Source organism: Arvicanthis niloticus, chromosome 3, assembly GCF_011762505.2.
Source record: "Arvicanthis niloticus isolate mArvNil1 chromosome 3, mArvNil1.pat.X, whole genome shotgun sequence".
NCBI lineage: Eukaryota > Metazoa > Chordata > Mammalia > Rodentia > Muridae > Arvicanthis > Arvicanthis niloticus.
This window is the reverse complement of record NC_047660.1, coordinates 97,926,934-97,946,012: the sequence shown is the minus strand read 5'-3', so window position 1 is coordinate 97,946,012 and position 19,079 is coordinate 97,926,934. Positions and strand designations below refer to the sequence as shown.

General features: G+C 39.0%; 1 non-coding gene across 1 annotated transcript; it reads left to right on the top strand.

Moving 5' to 3' along the window:
• Positions 1–5,251: 5,251 nt before the first annotated feature.
• Positions 5,252–5,384, top strand: LOC117706440 (small nucleolar RNA SNORA17). The gene has a single exon (XR_004606541.1). It is a non-coding gene; the product is annotated as a small nucleolar RNA SNORA17 (small nucleolar RNA).
• Positions 5,385–19,079: the final 13,695 nt, after the last annotated feature.

Genomic DNA, 19,079 nt, shown 5'->3' with positions numbered 1-19,079 from the left:
AAAAAGATGAAACCTCTATGAAGTAATTTTCAAATTATTTTCTACTTATAGAGATACAACGAGGTCAGCCATATTCAGTAATTTTCCTATCACTGTGACCACATACCTGGCAATGGCATTTAAGAAAGGGATTTTTTTGAATCATGGTTAAGAGGATAAAGTACAGCATGTCAGGGCTGGAGAGATGGCTATGTAGTTAAGAGCAATGGCTGCTCTTCTAGAGAACCCCCACTTCAATTCCCAGCACCCACAAGGCAGATCACAACTGTCTATAATTCCAATTCTAGGGGATTCACGCCCTCATAGAGGCATACATGAGGGCAAAACACCATCGCAAATTAAATTAAATTAAATTAAATTAAATTAAAAACAACAACAACAAAACAAGCAAGCAAGCAAACAACAAAAACAGTGCACCACAGTATTGAAAGCATAAAGGCATAAAGAAGCTCGAGGCAGCTGGCCATGCTAGGCCTGCAGTTAGGCGGCAGACAGATGAACACCGGTGCTCAGCTGGCTTCCACCACTTTTCCTCTCTATTCACTCTGGAGTCCCTGTCTGAGTGACTGTGCCACATTCACATGGGTTAAGCCTCTCTAGAAACTTCCTCAAGGCACCCAGTGGGGTGTCTTCTAGGTGCTTCAAATCTGGTCAAGCCAACATCTTCACTGTAGTTGTGGCAAAGTCCTCTTTCATTTGCATTAAATTGCACCCGAATTTAACCCGAGTTGCTGTCTTTACAGTTCAGCAAATTGGTACTTTTATTATCCCTTTGAAGCTGGGCAGTCATGTGCACTGTACATTTTCTGTGGACACAATGAATGCAAATAAGTGAAGCTTTCTGCTTCTGTGTCTAAATGATTTTCCTCAGAATACAAATAAGAAAAGCCATGCAGACAGCAAAAGCTATTTTTGTATTCTACTATTAGCTTCTGGGCAGAGCAGATCTGAGAGGACATAGATATTCTAGAGAGCTCAGTAGAAGGATCATCTTAAATGAAGTCCTCTCCTCACAGCAGTAGAATAGTGCTCTCCCTGAAAAGAGTCAATGTCTGCATGACCTCTTTCAAGCAAACATTGACTCTCAGCATGCTAGCATGGAGGCTCTCGGGCAGCTGGAAAAGAAAAGGCAGAAGACTCTGCAGAACCTTTGAAGAGTTAAAGTCCCTGCCTTGAAGTAAGTCCACCCTCAATCCGACCCCCCTATCCCATTCCCACCAAATTCAGCAGCCTAGAGTCAGCCACTTCTTGGTTGCCCAATTTTTTGTCTATTCTTCTCTACCAGACAATGCATTTCAGGAGGCTTACATTTCTCAGGCTCCTTTCTTGCCTTCTACTGTGAACTTGATTTAGCTGAGGGGAGATTCAAATGAGGGCCTGAGAAGCAAGTAAAAGACAAAGCTAGCTTATTTACTTGACTCCACCCTCTCTGTACTTTAGGTAGCTTCTCAGGCAGAACCTGGGATGTCCATGGTCTCCAATCCTTGCAGGAAGATGACTGTCTTCACCAAATCTTGGTTCCCAAAAGACACCTTAGGCCTTACTTCTTGTACTATTTTCCCAAAATTTTCTCACTGTGGCCCCAGGCTGAAAGTAATTTTCTTTACTTTGGCAAAACAAACAAACAAACAAACTAACTAACAAACAAAAAACCCTTCAGCCTGGTCTAGCTTCAATGTCATTATGTTGAATTTACACTCACAATGTGTGTGTGTGTGTGTGTGTGTGTGTATGGACAACTGCCATTTTATTCAAGCAGTTAATAATTTTTTAAATTATTCTTTATTTCAATGGGGTATGAATTTCACTGTCAGATTTCCATCTTACTCTTTCTCATTCTTCTGATTTGTTCTTTTTATAGATTGTGCTTGCTCTATGATGTCTACCTCATTAGACAATGTTTTAGAATAATGATGTTAAAATCTGTTGCAGGCAATTTATAGATTTCTTGTTCTTAATGTGCAAATTCTTTTCATTAGATAATCTCATTCTCTATGCTGGTACCTCACCCCTTTCCACATTTTGAACTTTCAAGCTCTTCTTCAGTGAAAACTAATGGTCATTAGTATACTGATTTTTCTGAACTATGGAAATTATTCCCCCTAAGCTGTTTTAGCATTTCTTCTGAGGTTCTCATGGGTTGGTTTTCAAGTTGTTTCATCAACTTGAAGTATCTGTTCTATACCAATGATGTGAACTTGGACTTGCTCATTCAGATTATGGTAGGTTAGAATTTTCTACTATTTTATTATCTTTTTAAGACTTGCTGTAGATACACAACAAGGTTTCTTGATGCTTGCAACTGAGGAGGATAGACTTTTCCCAGCCACTAATATTACTCAATATTCCTGTATAAAGGCTGTGACCTGAACCACCTTCTCATTCCAGGTACCCAACGTCTTGCTTTATATAATCTGATTTCAACCTACAGTATAGCTCACCTTACTTAAGACTGTTTTGTTTCTAGAAATGCATATTTGCTTTTGGACTTTCATTCACCTATTTTATTTTCTTCCATAATATTTTATTAATTCAGATTCTAATGTAGAGGTATGTATTACTTAGGGTTTTCTTGAGTGGCAGAACTTACAGTGAGAAGCCAAACCTACTCCATCTTGGGACTGGCCTCCATTTTAAAAGAAAAAGCTGTACCCAAATACAGAAAGGACCCCATGGCTTGTCCCTGGCCCATACTCCAGAGTTACTCCCTAGCAACAACCAATCAAGATTAGTCTGGTTGTTCCAGTTATACTTTCAGACTGACTATGATTGTTCGTAGTATTGCTGTAGAGCACCCACCTGTCAGCTTACAATAGTCATTCAATTAGATGTTTGCCAGGCTGGAAATTCCCTCACTTGCTAGACATTTCCTATAAAACCTTGTCCCACTGAGGGCTTGAGGCTTCACTCTTCTGTCTTATTGAATCAGGGTTTGAGATGAGCCCCAGCTTAAGCTTGAATAAAAGAGACCCTAGTGTGATTGCATCGGAATCAGCTCCTTGGTGGTTTTTCAAGTTCGCAATCCTAAGCAGGAACAACATATATATATATATATATATATATATATATATATATATATATATATGATTTATTAGAATGACTCACATGATATGGTCCAACTACACCAACGATGGTTGGCTATAAATGGAAAATTCAACAATCCAGAAATTGTTCAGTCCACAAGGCTGGATGTCTCAGCTAGAAGATGAGTAGATTTAAAAGATGATGGAATCCCAAAGAAGTAGGCTCTAATGTTATAATCCTACACAAAATGAACTTGACAGCAAGGTAAGAACAATCAGACAATGAGCAAAACCTTCCTTTCCCCCTGTCCTTATATAGGCTTCTAGAGAAAGGTGTGGCCTAGATTAAAGGTATGTCTTTCTACCCCAAGATCTGCATCAAAGGTTTGTGTCTTCTTACCTCAAAGGTTAGGATTAGGAGTGGATTCACTCACTTCAAACCAAGCAAAAATTAATAATAATAATAATAATAATAATAATAATAATAATAATAATAATAATAATCTTACAGATGTGTGTCCTCCATTTCCAGATTGTGGTTTATCCCAGATGTAGTCAAGGTAACAACAAAGAATAGCCATCACAAGGTCTTTTCTGCAAGTTTATTCCCTCATACTGATCATGTCAGAAGAAAATATGCTTAAGAATAACAGAAAGATTCTTCCATAGTATGTCGTATCTATAGTTAGAAGGAGAAGTAAAATATATCCCATTAGCAGAAATGAAATAGCATCACTCTCAGATAATCATAAATCTATAAGAAGTTCATGAAATTGCTGTGAGTGACGAGGGCTGGGGAACTCTTAAGAAGAGATAACTAGACCAGATAGAAATACATCTACTTGTTGTTCCCTGGCTCTTATCAGAGGAAGAATTCAAAGACAAGACAAAATTAGGATTTGGGAGCAAAGTTTATTGTGGAGTAAAAGTTACCATTCAGTGGTGAGTGTTGGTGATCTCAGAGATTTTTGGACAGCATAATGCTTAGATACAGAAAAGTCCTCATAATGAAGCAAAGGATGGAGTTTGTTTTTATTAGCAATGCTGGTCCTATGTTGATCCAACAGTGTCTTATTTTTCACTAAGTACTTACACGGTGTCCTACTTTATTATAGCTTGGCTGTGCCACCTTTAGCTTTCATTCAATTGCTTCAGTTTCTATGATGTCTAGCCTTCAAAATGATGCAAAATAGGACTGGGGAAATGGGTCTGATGGTGAAGAGTTTATATAGTAAGCACAAGGACATGATTAGGGCTCTAGAACCTATGTTTTAAAACCCAGGTATGGGGTGGGGGGGGGGGGTTAGTCCTGGTAAGGCATGCTTTTAGTACCAGCACTGTTGAAGCAGAGACAGGTAGAGGTAGACTCCTGAGGCTCATTGGACATCTCTACTTGGAACTTTCAGGTCAGTAATAGACTCTATCTCTGAAAACTAAATGTAGATAGTACCTGAGAAAAGATACTCAAGATTGACTCCTGGCCTTTACATACCTGTGTGTATACATGTATGCATGCACACACAGACACCATGATAGAAAGCATTTATTTCTTTATCAGATTAACAATTTATGTTGATATCTGTCCTGGTTTGACTAACAGAAATCTCCAGAGACTCATGTATTTGAGTGCTTGGCCCATAGAGAGTAGCACAAATTAGGAGGTATGGTCTTATTGGAGTAGGTTTGGCCTTGTTGGAGAAATTGTGTTTCTGTGGAGGCAGGCTGTGAGGTGTCATATACTCAAGATACACCCAATGTGGAACATAGTCTTATTCTGCTGCCTATGGATCAAGATATAGAACTCTGAGCTTCTTTTCCAGCACCGTGTCTAACTGCATGCCATCATGTTTCTCACCATGATGATAATGGACAAAACTTTTGAAACTGTAAGCAAGCCCCAATGATACGTTGTCCTTTATAAGAGTTGCCATGGTCATGATGTCTCTTCACAGCAATAGAAGCCTTAATTCTAGACATATATCTTTATCTAGAAAACATACAAAGTTATGTATATTTGTATTTAAATAAATATAATTTAAATAAACTAAATAAATATTTTATAAATAAATATGTATTTAAATATATGCATATATAAATATATTATATAATATATTTATATTTTATATATTTATGATATGTATATTTATATTATGTAATTATATGCATTTATGTATTATATGTAATTATATGAATTTTATATTAATATATTATATGTATTAAATGTATATAATATAAATTTAATAATAAATGTGGATGCTACATCACATGTGTGTCAGAAGGTGGCAGAGAGAAAAATGAGTGGCTATGTCTATGCCCTGTGTTCTGACCTGTGAACATCTGAATGATTAGCAGCCTCACAGTCCCTGAAAAACGTGAGCCTGAGATGGCCACAATTCTGGGGGTGGCCAAGGAGCTAGACTGAGACCAAACACAAGTCTACTGCCTCACAGGTCTGGATGGGCTCCCAAGGCAGCAAACAAGACTGAGGATTGAAGAACCCTGCCTGGGACCATGGGGCCCTAGGAGAGACAGAGCCGGAGATAGACAACACTCATATGGGGTACTCAGTCAGACCTGGGTGAGGAGCAAACCCAAGTTGACCACCAGATCATGTGGCCCAGACAGGGAGTTAAATTGAGCTCATCACCAGTCCAGCTCTGCACAGGACTGGGGGCAGTGACAGACAGACCATACCCCCAGATGATGCCTGCCTAGTGCCATAACTCATGAGCAGGGCATAGCATTCCTGAGACTACTCCTGAGATGAACCCAGACACTCAGAGACCCTGGACACCACCAGGAGGAGCAAGTAAGTGGTAGAGAAATGGAAGAGAACAAGAAACAGAAGGATGTGGTTAGAATGAAGAGAAGCAAGACTAGAAACTAGAGGGTAGTGAGGAACAGCCTGATGTGAGGAGCTGGTCATGCTGCCTGGAACCGTGATGGGGTCCTGGCTTGTGCTGGCACAAAGGGCTGTGTCTGAGTCCCTGTAGTCTGTTACCACTAGAGGACAGGAGGACATCCCTGCTCTGGGCTATTGCCAAGGGATGTGTTCATGTCTGAGGGCTGTGCTGAACTGGCTCTATCTTTTGCCTGGGTATCATGGAAGAACTGGCCCTAGGGGCATGCAATCAGGAGAGCTGACCCTGTACCTAGTCAGTTGGAGTACTCAGAAGAGTGTGGCAGGAGTTGCTAGTAACAATCCCTGAGGGTATAAGCATGAGAAAGCATGCCCCGACACTTGTCTCCCATGTGGTGGCATTGTTAATGGAGAGCTACCCTCTTTCCCCTTTGCCCCTTGCCAACTGCAGCAGGTGGGAGACCTGACCATGGGATCATGAGAGCAGAAGAGCTGACCCCACTGCTCATCAGCTGTTTAATTCAGGAGAGCAGGCCTTGCCCCTTGCCTGGACATCACAGTAGACTTGACACTGGTGGCAGGGTGCAGACAAGCTAGCTTGGGGAATGTGAGTGTGGGAGTGCTGGCTCTGCCATTGTCTATTGCTCTGTAACATAGTGAAGGAGAGATGCACCCCCTTGCCCCTTGCCACCTACTACTGGCAGAAGAGCTGGCCCCAGGGTAATCAGAGTGGGGGAGCTGGCCCTGAACCTCACCTGCTGCAGCACTTGTAGGATCATCATTAAGAATTAAGAAGTCATCTATTTTTCTATATAGCATCACTACAAGACAGTACATCTTCGTTCTGCAGAGATCTGCTCAAAACAGTGGGCTAATCACCTATGATTGTTATACATGTTTAATAATAACAGGAAAAATATAATAGCAGGCATTTCTCCTGGGCCTTGCCTGTCAGAGAAAATCTGTGGTGGATTTTTAATCCAGGGCAGAATCATCTCAGGAACATCACCTGCTAGTTATTAGCTTGTCCTATCATGGCTCCTGACAAGTAGGTCCTGTACCTTGCCTGGGCAGCAGGGTAGAGTTGGCCCTGGTTGCACGGGTTGCTGGTGAGTGAGCCTCAGGGAATGAGGAAAGGCAGTAGGTTGAGCAGCTCAGATACCTCTCAAGCCTAGACCCAGGGCTTTGAATTGGCTCATCACATCATCTACCCCATTAGTGAACTGCTGGCATGCATGAGGAGGCTGGACCTACAGATACAAAGCTGCAGTATCTTCATGACATAGGACTTTACGAGAGGCATCCCTGTGAGATTCCACTATTGATAGTGTAGCAGAAGCCAGAGGCCCCGTTCCAGACCAATGAGTCATTGCAATGAACATTTGCAAGCAAAGAAGTGTGGGCAAATGGGTGTGCTGTGGGACACTGTGACACACTACAGCTTCCACAATGAGATTTTTTTCTGTGTTGAGGGGGGAGGTCACAAAGATGGAGGGTGGGTAAAAAGGGAGTGGGAGATGAGTGGGGTTGGTGTGCATGATGTGAAAGTCACCAAGAACCAATAAAAGTTAAAGAAGAAAAGCTCATTTTCCACATATCTTTCCAAATCAAAATTAAGGCAATTTGAAACCAGCTTAGCAGTGTGGCCCACTGTCTCCTTTTTGATCAGAGGTGGCTGTAGTGATCCATGCAAGCCAGCTCCGCTCTTCCACTTGTAGGAGAGGAGGACTTAGCATTTATTTCTCTCTTGGCTCTTTTTATTCTCCCTTAAACAAGAAAGAACTCTAATTTCTGGTAATCTTAGCTGGATTCTGACTAGAAATAAGTCTATGGTTAAACTAATATACTGATAAGGGTAATAGGATTATAACAAACAAGACAGATCAAATTAGCTGCACAGCAGGGTTGGTCACAAATCCAGGCTTCCTTGAGATATAAAGTTGGTAAATGATTGCCCAGTATCAGGCCCTGTAACTGCGTGGATAAGCAAGCCTCAGCTTGCCCTTCCTAACCTCAAGCCATTTTGACAGGGCATGGAGATCCTCATGTTTGATTTTCACCTTTTATTCCTCTGCTTGCCCTATCACCATTTTCCTGTGTTTCTCTTTGCATCGCAGCTCCTCCTAAGGTACCAATCACTCCAGCAGATGCCCCTTGTCTCTTCCTCTGTCTTCTGTGGAAATAAAGGCAGATCCTGATGGTTGGAGTCTTCTTACAGTCAGTTCAAATCCTACATGCATAGCATCTTCACACTTGGGTAATAGCAGGATTCTGCTGGGTCAAATTTATCACTACCCTGCTTTAGAAAATTTGCATTTTCAGAAGTCCCTTGGTATGACTGAGAGGCATATGTTTATAATGATGTTCTGGTCTAGGAAGAGTACAGTCTTCAGAGCATAGCAGAATGTGACCACAGCTAGATAATTAGTCCAAAATATGTTGGTGATGAATGAAACAGGGTGTTGCCTAAAGTCCTAACTGATACAACCACAAAACATGGATTGTTTTAAGAGTTATGGACTATTCTAAATTACTAGAAGACTGTGATCAACTGGCACCAAGTCCTATAGTCTCCTCCATAGGAATAGGAAGTTTGTGTCATTTCATTCTTGATAGTAATCTAGCTAAATATTTTTATTAAAACTAAAAATATTAATAACTTGTTTATTTATGAACAATAAAAACTTATAAGTATGAATTGTGGTGTCTTGAGAAATAGACAGGAGATCAGAAATTTAGGGTTATTCTTGATTACATAGTGAGTTTGAGTTTATTCTAGCATACATGAGACCCTAACTCAAAAACATAACAAAAACAGTTTTTGTGATGAAAAATACAGCAAACTAATGACAGCAATAGATTCAATCCTTCATGTTAAGGTAGCCACTTCCAAACACAGATGCACTGAATTCTCATTGCTACTTTATTTAAAAACCCACTGCTATGAAATAACCTCTGGAGGTGTCTGACATTCTGCCTCCAGGGCTCTATTTCATCTTGATCCATATTAAGTACAAATGACTCCTAAAGGTGTTGAGATGCTATGTTCTATCTCTCTAGCCATTAAAATCAAGTAGATAAATCTCAAATCTTTTTAAATATCATAGCACATTTTTAGTTTAATAACACTGAGAAGACTCTGGAAATTTAAAACTTCCCTGTCTTACAGCTTTGTTTTGCTTTAAAAAAATTTTAACCTAACACAAATACCATCCTGTTTTATGTCTATGAGTTTACTGCCAATAATTTTTTATACTCTAAAACATAGTTTAAAATTAGGACTGTGCAAGCAGGAGCACTGTGGAGAGCACTGTGGGGTCAGGGAGGGGGGGGGGTGTTCCGGCAAAGGAGCTAATGAAGAGAAAGAAGACCCAGGCAGATAAGGTCTTCTTTATGGCTTCTGGTGACTAAATCACCATAAAAACAGAATTGTTAGCTTACAGTGTGTATTTTTCATTAACTCTAATATCTAATCAGGATAAAATGTCAAGACAAGTACATCCCTCTCCTCCTCGTTATGCTGGTTTATACACTCTGGAAACGGTCGCAGAAGAACCAGAGGATGTTGCTGCATGGTGAAAAGTGACAGGGTTTCTGACTTTAGGGCTTGAGAAAGGATGAGATGGCAGGGGGTCACATCCTGTCACCTGACAGGCAAAGGGGACCTAGACTTGTAGCTTTCTAATTTCTGACCTCGTAAAAGAAGACAGCCCCTTTAGCTCATAATAAAGGATTCTCACTGGCAATATCACACAAGGTATCAGTGAAGAAGCCTGATTACAGCCTAGCCATCCATCTGCTCCATCTACTCTGAGTCTGAAACTCAGCCCTTCAGCAATTCCTGAGCTCAGGCCTGAAGAAAATATTTCTAAGCCCTCAGACAGCCCAACAGCAGCCAGTAAGAGCTTACGGAACAGCACATATCCCAAGCAGACCAAAATACCAACACAAAGACTCTCCAACTCTGACGTCACTGACAACAGGAGGCCGAGAAGTGTGTCTTACACCTGCACAGATGACTGCTTGTCAACATTGGAAGAATTCAGTAAGATTCTTAGTCTTCTAAACTACACAAGAACGAGCCCCATAAAATCCCAGGATGAAGCAGCAGCCATGAAGCCCACCACTAGGTGGAGAACCATTGGAATTGGAAGCTGCTTGGAGATGGAGAATCAGTTTCCTTTATGATGTGGGCCCTGAGAGCCCTTGCATGCTCCAGTACATCGACCTACACCCAGATGAGTCCTGGCAGCAGTAGGTGTACTCAGTGCATTTATTAAATAACACAGAACTGGGGGGAAGGAATAAGGAATAAAAGTAATTGGAAGGTGAATTTGATCAAAACATGTTTATACATGTATTAGATTCTCAAACCATACATATAAAATAAAGTTGGGAGAATTGGTTCTACTCACCACTAGAGGGTAGCATATTAAAATTCTGAAATATGAACACAGTTTATTTTGTATGCTTTTAAAAAAATGTTTCAGACAGTTTAAAACATCGATTATGTGGATGTTTTAAGACATGAGCATGTCAAGGCAATAAAAACAATTCATTAGTGGCTCTTTCTTCTCTTGTTTTCCAGTTTAATCAAATATGTGCCACAACAAGCCCATATTCAAATGCTAAAGAGTGTAGGCTCTGGCCTGCACGGCAGCAGCAGCAGAAGCTCTTCCACTGTGAACAAGCAGGCAGGACCTTCCTCCTTCCACACAACTCCCATCCAAGCCCTCAGTCTACTGGATGGTTCTATTCTTCCTCACCCAATCTGCAACTCCATGGCAGCTATATCTGGAAACAATTCCTCAACAGAATTCTGACCAGTTCTCTGTCAAGTTGGATAGTCAAGTTCAACCACCACACTAAGGAAAGGCAAACAAACAAACAGATACCAAAACAAACAAACAAACAAACAAACAAACAAACAACAACCCAGGATGTGAGAGAACAGGGCAAGCCACGTTTGGTCATTTCATTAAATGAAGGTGAAAAGATGAATGCAGTCCTGTGGACCAGCCAGTCCTTGGCTTTGGAAAGGAAGCCTACCCAGGGGTAGAACCTCTTCTTTCTTCCTCTCTCCACTCCTTCCTGTTCCTATTGTTTTTCTAAGAGGCACCTGATGAACCCAATGCTTTGGGCAGGGTTTCTTTCCCCAAGGGCAGCTAAAGTCAGTGAGGGTGAGGAAGAGCTTTTCTTAGAAGGATGCTGACCACTTTCACTACTAATCCTCAAGCAGATCCAGCACTATTGTCTCTGAGAGGAGCATAATGCTTCACCTTATGACCTGCACGGAAGCAATTACTTGAAGGGGATGCAAGAATTTTATTGGGGTGTAAAAGGGAGTTGCTAAGCTGTAACCTAACAGTTCTTCCTTTTCACCAGGGGAAACTATGAGTTAGTCACCCCATGGCTTTTGAAATGCCATCTTCAAAGAAGCCTCGCTTTATCACAGACAAGCCTTGCTTTTTCAAGTTCCTAGCATTAGATACTGAGAAACTTGTTTAAAATGTCTTATTTCTTTCTCAGTATAACCCTATGGAATAGTTGCTATTACTGTGCCCAATTTATGGAGGCTGGAATTGAGACTTGGGAGAGCTAAGCTAACATACAGAATTAGAGGTGGAGAATGTTTCTGCCTTAGGGTTTCTATTGCTGTGAAAAAACACCATGACCACTGAAACTTTTTATATAGGAGAACATTTAATTGGGGCTGGCATACAGTTCAGAGGTTCAGTCCATTATCATGGCAGGAAACATGTGGCAGGCAGGTAGACTTGGTGCTAGAGAGGTAGCTATGAATTATTCAGCAGCAAAAAGAGAGGGTGGGAGGAAGCCTGAGCTTGGCCTGAACATTTGAAACTCAAAGTCAATCCTCAGTGCCACATTTCCTCCAACAATGCCATACCTACACAAACAAGGCTATGTGTCCTAATCCTTTCAAACAATGTCACTCCCTATGAGCCAGTGGGGCCATTTTCATTCAAACCATACAATTTCTCAAAGACAGCCCAAGCTCATGTGCCTGTTCTTCCCTGCCCAGCTCTGAAACCATTAATTCACATTCAGAGCCTTATTTCCAGTGGGCACTTGTGTGCTGGTCTTGAACAGTCTTAGAGTGTGTGCCTATTTTCTTCTTAATGTTCTGGTCCTCCTGGAGATGGGGATAAAGGCTGACAAGACTAAAGAGACTAGCTAAAGATGCTCCACCTATAAAATAAAGTAGGGCTAACTGTGGGAGTTAATGTTAAACTAAAACCTCCATGCTTTCTTTGCTACAGTGAATTAAAGTCCATCCTCCAGAGTCTCCACAGACAGGAGAAATACGTAGAAAATACATCAAAAGGACCAGCCCGTAGACATGCTATTTATGATCACATTAGAGACTTGGAATCACTTCAGATCTATATTAAATTACCGTTTTAGAACTTCAAGGTCTTTACCTCCCTTCCCAGTGGTTTAAATCTCCATCTTTACCAGATTGTTCTGTGGAAACATAAAAGAGGAATGAAGCCACTGGCAAGAGAAAAGATTGATATTCCTCCCCATAAAGACAGGCAGGCAGAGGACAGGGCTATCTACTGTTGGTCAGTAGTGGCACCTGAGATGATTTTGTATGATCAATGAATACATTCTCTTTATTTTTTTCTTCCTTCTGCTGAAAATAGATTTTTTTATATACAGTATATTCTGGCTCTCCTCCCTCAACTCTTCCAAGACTTTCTCCACCTTCCTTCCCATTAAAATTTATATACATCCTTTATGTCTCTCCTTAGAAAACAAAAGGACATCTAAAGCATAATAATAAAACTCAACTCAACTAAACTAAACTGAACAAAACAGTAACAGGGCAAAACAGAGAAAAAGAGCCAAAGAAAAAGCCCAAGATATACACGTAGACACAGAGAAACATGTTTGTACACACAGGAATTCCTTTAGAAACATAAAACTGGAAGCCATAATATATATGCACTAAGCTTGATTTACTGATATCTGATTATATTAGGGCCCACTCAGGGATCCTGTCACCAACACTGCCCAAGTAGTCAAACACCAGAGATTTAAGAGGCCAGGAACCTAGAGAAAAACCAAATAGTATTGTTATGCTAATGCAGTGGTTCTCAACCTGTGGGTCACCACTCTTTAGGAGTCCAATAATCCTTTTACAGGGGTCATGTAAGACCATTGGAAAACACAGCTATTTACTTTATGATTCATAACAGTAAGAAACTGTTATGAAGTAGCAATGAAAATAATTTTATGGTTGGAGTCATCAAAATATGAGAAACTTTACTAAAGAGCATAGGCATAAGAAAGGTTGAGAAATCTTGTGATAAAGGAACATAACCATAAAGTGATTCCTAATGTCATTCTGCTACACTCACAGATCGGGGTTTGTTCAGTCATCATCAGAGAAGCTTTTTCCTGCAGTAGACAAAAAGGTATAGAGGCACACTGCTGGACAGTGTACAGAGAGAGAGAAGAAGACATTCAGCACACACACAAATGCACACACCTACACATACACAGGGAGAGACAGACAGAGATAGAAACAGAGACACAGAGACAGAGTGACGGAGATGCAGAGAGAGACAGAGAAAGAAACAGAGACAAAGACACAGGGACACAGAGAGACACAGAGACAGGGAGAGACAGTTAGAGAGAGAGAAAGAGACACAGACAGAGACAGAGAGGAACAGAGACAGAGACTGAGAACAGAGAGAAGTAGACCAACTGTGGACCACAGCACCCTAAAAGGGATGTCTCCATTAAATCCCTCCCTCGGGGCTCAGTAAATACATTCCTTATAAGGATTTTTTTGTGGTTATATATTAATGTCATCAGTAATTAAGATAAAAAAATAAAGCATATTAAATTAGTAATTTATGGCATTGTTTCTTAGAACAAGGCTAATGTTTAAGGAAGAAATCTGAACAGTAGCATTGAACAAATATTATGGAAAGAGATGGGAAAATGCTGAAGATATGTACAAACATTCGAGTTGGGATTCATATGTATCTATCCAGATTCTCCATTATGATTATGTGCTAGCTTTTAACTTGGGACATATGAGGATCCCGACAAATGCTAGACTATCAGAGGAATTGACTATGAGAGGCAAGAAGGAAAGCCTGTTTATCATGACGTAGTTAGTAGGGCTGGATTAAACTTTTGGACTCTGATCTCAATCACTTTATTTTTTATATATTTAAGCAAAGTACAACTTTGGAAAAATGTTTTCTCATGACAAGAATCACAACAAAGCCTAAGGCATGACTATATCAACTTTTTGGCAAAGTACGTGTTTAACAAAGTCCCTGTGACCTCTTCCATAAGACTTGGTTCTATGAGAAACCATGCTCAGGATAAGGAGGATTATGGTGAAGCCTGGCTCTACAGAGTATAGCCAGGCTATAGATAACATTCACCCCAAGCTTCTAAATGAAACAGGCATAAATCCATTCCATTGAAGAGACAAGTCCACATTTCTGGTTTCCCTAGTACTGTCTGTGAGCATGAAGGCCTCATGTGCTCCTACATCTCCTTATCTCTAACGTTTTAAAGAAAAAAATAGTGGCTGTAGAAGAGGTCATGATAGAATTCTTTGCCTCCATTGCTATTCTAATCAATATAGAATTATAAATAGAATTATAAAAATAGCTAACAGATGACCAAGGAAAAGGGAAGCCCTTTAGTCATGGCAACCATTCAAAGGTCACTGGAGAGATTTTGTCTATCTCTGTGTAAATCTGACACATTAAAGCAACACATGCCAGGAAACTGTTGATAACCAATATTATGTCTGAGCAATAAAATATCTATAGTGGCTCAATTTTGTATCAACTTTGGTAAGTAACACAAGGTATTTTCTTCTTCATTTGTACATCTACAGTAAATATCCATTCAAAATATGCCCCATTCCATTGACACAATAATTATACACCATCTTTTATCCAGACAACTACTCCTAAAGGATAAAAACAATTCTTAGTATGGCAAAACAGCATCAGACTGTTAACACCCCAAGAGTTAAAATAAACTGATTACTTGGGGAATACATCAAGGCTCTAACTTCCTAACTGAGACTTTGGGGGGGCAGCAAGGACATTATACTATTGACTGTAAAACAATGGCTATTATGTTTACTGAATATATGGTATGTTAATTCTTAGGTGTCAATGAAAAATTCAAATACCGTTTGCTCCTCTTGATGGGTTTGTTGTTTATCTTTGGATGGTTCACTTGTGGTTTCTGGCATTCTGGCATTTGGATGCATCAAAGTGGGAGCCATCTGAGACTGCACTCCTTTTCTGGACAGATACAGCCTAACCTCTCCTTGATGTTAGAATACTAGGCCTTTTCCATTGATTAACATATACTCTAAAGTGTGTCTCCTTTGTGGCAAAATACTTTTGGGCAACATAAAAAGCATAATTTTTTAAAATGAAAAAAAAATAAAATTAACATAGCTAAATATATCATAGCATTTGGAAACTTAAAGAGTGTATATACCAACTTTTTATTATTAAAATTTGCCAATGAAGTATTTGATGGTGTTTTATAATAGTTTAATCCTGTGGATAGTAAGAAATTTTGATATCATGAATGATATCTAAATTTTCTTAAATCATTTGCTAGTATTATCAGGGCCTTTATCATTTTGTTGTTGCTTCTGTAATGGGTCCTGAAAGAACATGCATAAAAAGCTATTTGACAAAGTCAAATTTTAGATACGACAAGCTGGTATTTTCTCAGAGCTCCAAGAACTTCATGCCACACCTGAGGCTGTGTTCTGTAGCTGACTAGTTAGGGAGAAGCATTGTGCATGCCTTTTACCATAGATCTCTACAGGTCTGACAGCAGAGAAGGCCTCAGACTCAGATAGTTGCAGTCTAAGATGTCAAACTGATGTCCATTCATTACTAATTAGGTTCTAGAAGTTTGGAATACTGTATAAACTAATCTCTTTATTATACTGCACACAATAACCCCTTAACAGAGGGCAGGCTATCATGATCCTCCTTTAATTATTTCTCTTGCCAAAGACTAACCATTTATCAAACCAAGGGCAAGCTCAAAACAAAAAATAAAACAAAATCCATCTAATTCACAGTGATCATTAACTTTTAAAAATTTAAATGGATTTTAACTTAAGATTTGGGATTTTTAAAAGTGAGGAAAAATTTTAATTCTGAGCTTAAGAAGATTCTTTTACTAGGTAACAGGATATGCAGAAGTACCTGAGAAGCAGTCACAGAAAATCCTGAAGGTGAAAAAAATTAGGTCTTTAACATGGAAACATGCAAGTATTCATTTGGCTCACACTGTACAAAAATGTGAACAGTATCAAATCATAATTCCATGAATGAACTTTCTGAAAGCCTTCAATTTCTACCAGTTTTAGAGACAATGTGATATAACAGCTAATGAGGCTGTATCACAAATCACAAATCATTTTTGGTGAAAACTTTATAATAATCTAATTTCTACCAATTGTAATTTTGGTGTAACCCCCTCTAGGTTAAGCCCAAGGGAATTTGAGAAACATCTAATTATATTTGCTTTTCTTGGTCCTGGTACTGTTTAGAAGAAATATAAAAACAAACACAAGCAACAACAACAAAGCTTTCTGATTTCAATCAATCTTATTTTCCTTAAATTCAATTTATAAAAAGTTTACTGAAGTTTTAGAAAGTACAGATAACACAGGCATCTAAGAAGTGTTCTCTCAGTGTCTGAGAGGCCTAAAATATGAAAGTCTTCAATTTTTGATGTAAAAGACAAGATGGAATTTCTTATTTTGCTAATATATGTACATATACATATATTAAAATATTTTATAAATACATTAATACATAACTAATACCAAACATATATGTATGTACACACACACACAAATACACACATACTCATATTTACATAGATGCAGGCTTTTCTGAAGAGTTTAGAATTACTGTCATGTTTCAATAGGATAGGATTTAAAAAGTTACATTGAAATTTGTTTTGTGAGTTCATCTCTTTCAGAGTGATATCTGCCAGCAGGATAAATGGTGAGTCTTATTTTTACATATGAAATGGACTAACTAGGCAGCTGCAGTCATCATGGAAGAACTCAGTGCTTGCTGGTTAGCTGACAGCATCATCAGAGATCTCAGAAGGATGAACTACAGCAGGAAGTATAACCTAATGGCACAAAGATCATTTAAAAAAAACATTTTAAATGCTGTATTTAGCAAATTTCCTGGAGTTCGAGGATCATCTATTAAGTATACATGATTTTAAACAATTCTAGTTACTTGCTTTCACCTAACGCTCATAGCATTTACAGAAGATTATTTATACAAGTTTTTCTTTGTAAGTTATTACATTTGTACTTAGGATGACTACAAACATGGTTTTGATTGAGCATATTAAAAAAATCTGATCATTTATACAATGACTGGCAATTAAGTTCTATGGCTTAATTATTTTTTTAACAGTTTACAACAAAGTAGTGACTTATTTAAGATTAGGGTTTATAGTTATATCTGTATTTAGTTTGAGCCTTCGATTTTTGAATTAAAGATCTTTTAGCATCAAATAAATACAGTCACAAAGACAAAGAGGCTCGACACATATTTTCAAGTCAGCTTCTGCTTGCTTACATAGACCATAGGTATTTATAGAGCTATTTATCAAACATACTTATCAAATATATGTTGCTTCTTACTTAAAATTTTCTAGAAGCCTGGTGTTGAACAACTTTAGCAAAGACACATAGTTAGACATACATCTCAAAGTTTCTGTTAATTTGAGTATACAATTATAACTTTCGGAATGTATCATCATACAAGTAATCCATCCAAACCCCAAATATCTTGGAGACTTGCTGTTGCCTTCTTAGTTTAATAAAAGGATACAATAAAAAGCAGAGAGCGCAATGGGATTGAGAAGTTTTGTAAATGTTGTCTTAGTTAGTTTATACTACATGGTTATCTTAACCAAGAGAGTGGTAAAGTTACATGGCATGTACCTTTAAGCCTTAATGAGGTGGCTGTCTGCCACATGGTTGTTTCCATCCTGATGAAGTCATCAGCCAAGTTGGAGGTAAACCACGTGGTTGCTATTTTAAAACATATATTTTCCTAAATAAGGGTTGAATTCAAGTTGCATATATAGTATGTTGTAGTAGATAAGAGTATGTAAAACATATGTTCCTTGTCCTTTTGAAGAGCCACCTATAAAGCATTAAATATAATCTCTATAAGATTTTTAGATATAATTTTAAGCAACACCCATGTAGTATCTTTAAAAAATCATAAAAGAACATCTATTGGATAGTGATTATTTATAGATCTCAAGAAATATACTAACACAACCTTCCAATTATTATCAGTGTGGGACAATCAACCTGTATTTTTTAGTGGCGCGGTTATTTCTATAGGCTATTTACCAGGAAGAGATTAATTCTATGAGCCATCACTTTGGCAGCAGTATCATTTAAGTTAATGTACCCATTTTGCTTCAGGTATTATAATTTTTTTAGAATCAAACAAGACTCTTCAGAAAACAACTTAAATAGCAAAGTCAAATCCTTAGCAGTGACAGACAGATAATAGCACACCCAATTGATATCGTCCAATGTTGTGGATTACCCTGGTGATGTTTGTAATTTGATGCTAATTCTGCTTCCTCAAGAGGGGTTGCCCTGACAACAAAGAGTAGATTAAGTACTCAGGTGATTTCAGGTAAACTAACTTTCTCCCCATTTTAACTGATCAAATAAAGGATAGAGCCTGTGATTGGCAATGGAAGGAAAAGGTGGGGCTGGAAGTGAGAGAGAGAGAGAGAGAGAGAGAGAGAGAGAGAGAGAGAGAGAGAGAGAGAGAGAGGAAGGAGGAGGAGGAGGAGGAGGAGGAGGAGGAGGAGGAGGAGGAGGAGGAGGAAGAGGAGGAGGAGGAGGAAGAGGAGGAGGAAGAGGAGGAGGAAAAGGAGGAGGAGGAAAAGGAGGAGGAGGAGGAGAAAGAGGAGGATGGAGAAAGAAGAGGTGGAAAGAATATGGAGCAGAAGCACATGGTCTGGAGGAACCACAAATAGCAAAGGATTTCATAGCTGGGGAAAAATTAGTGTAGTGGTGTATCTGCCAATCTAGGCATACCATTTATAAATATTTTAACTGAGTTGTGTGTTCTTTGTGCAGGTTTATTAGGGTTGGA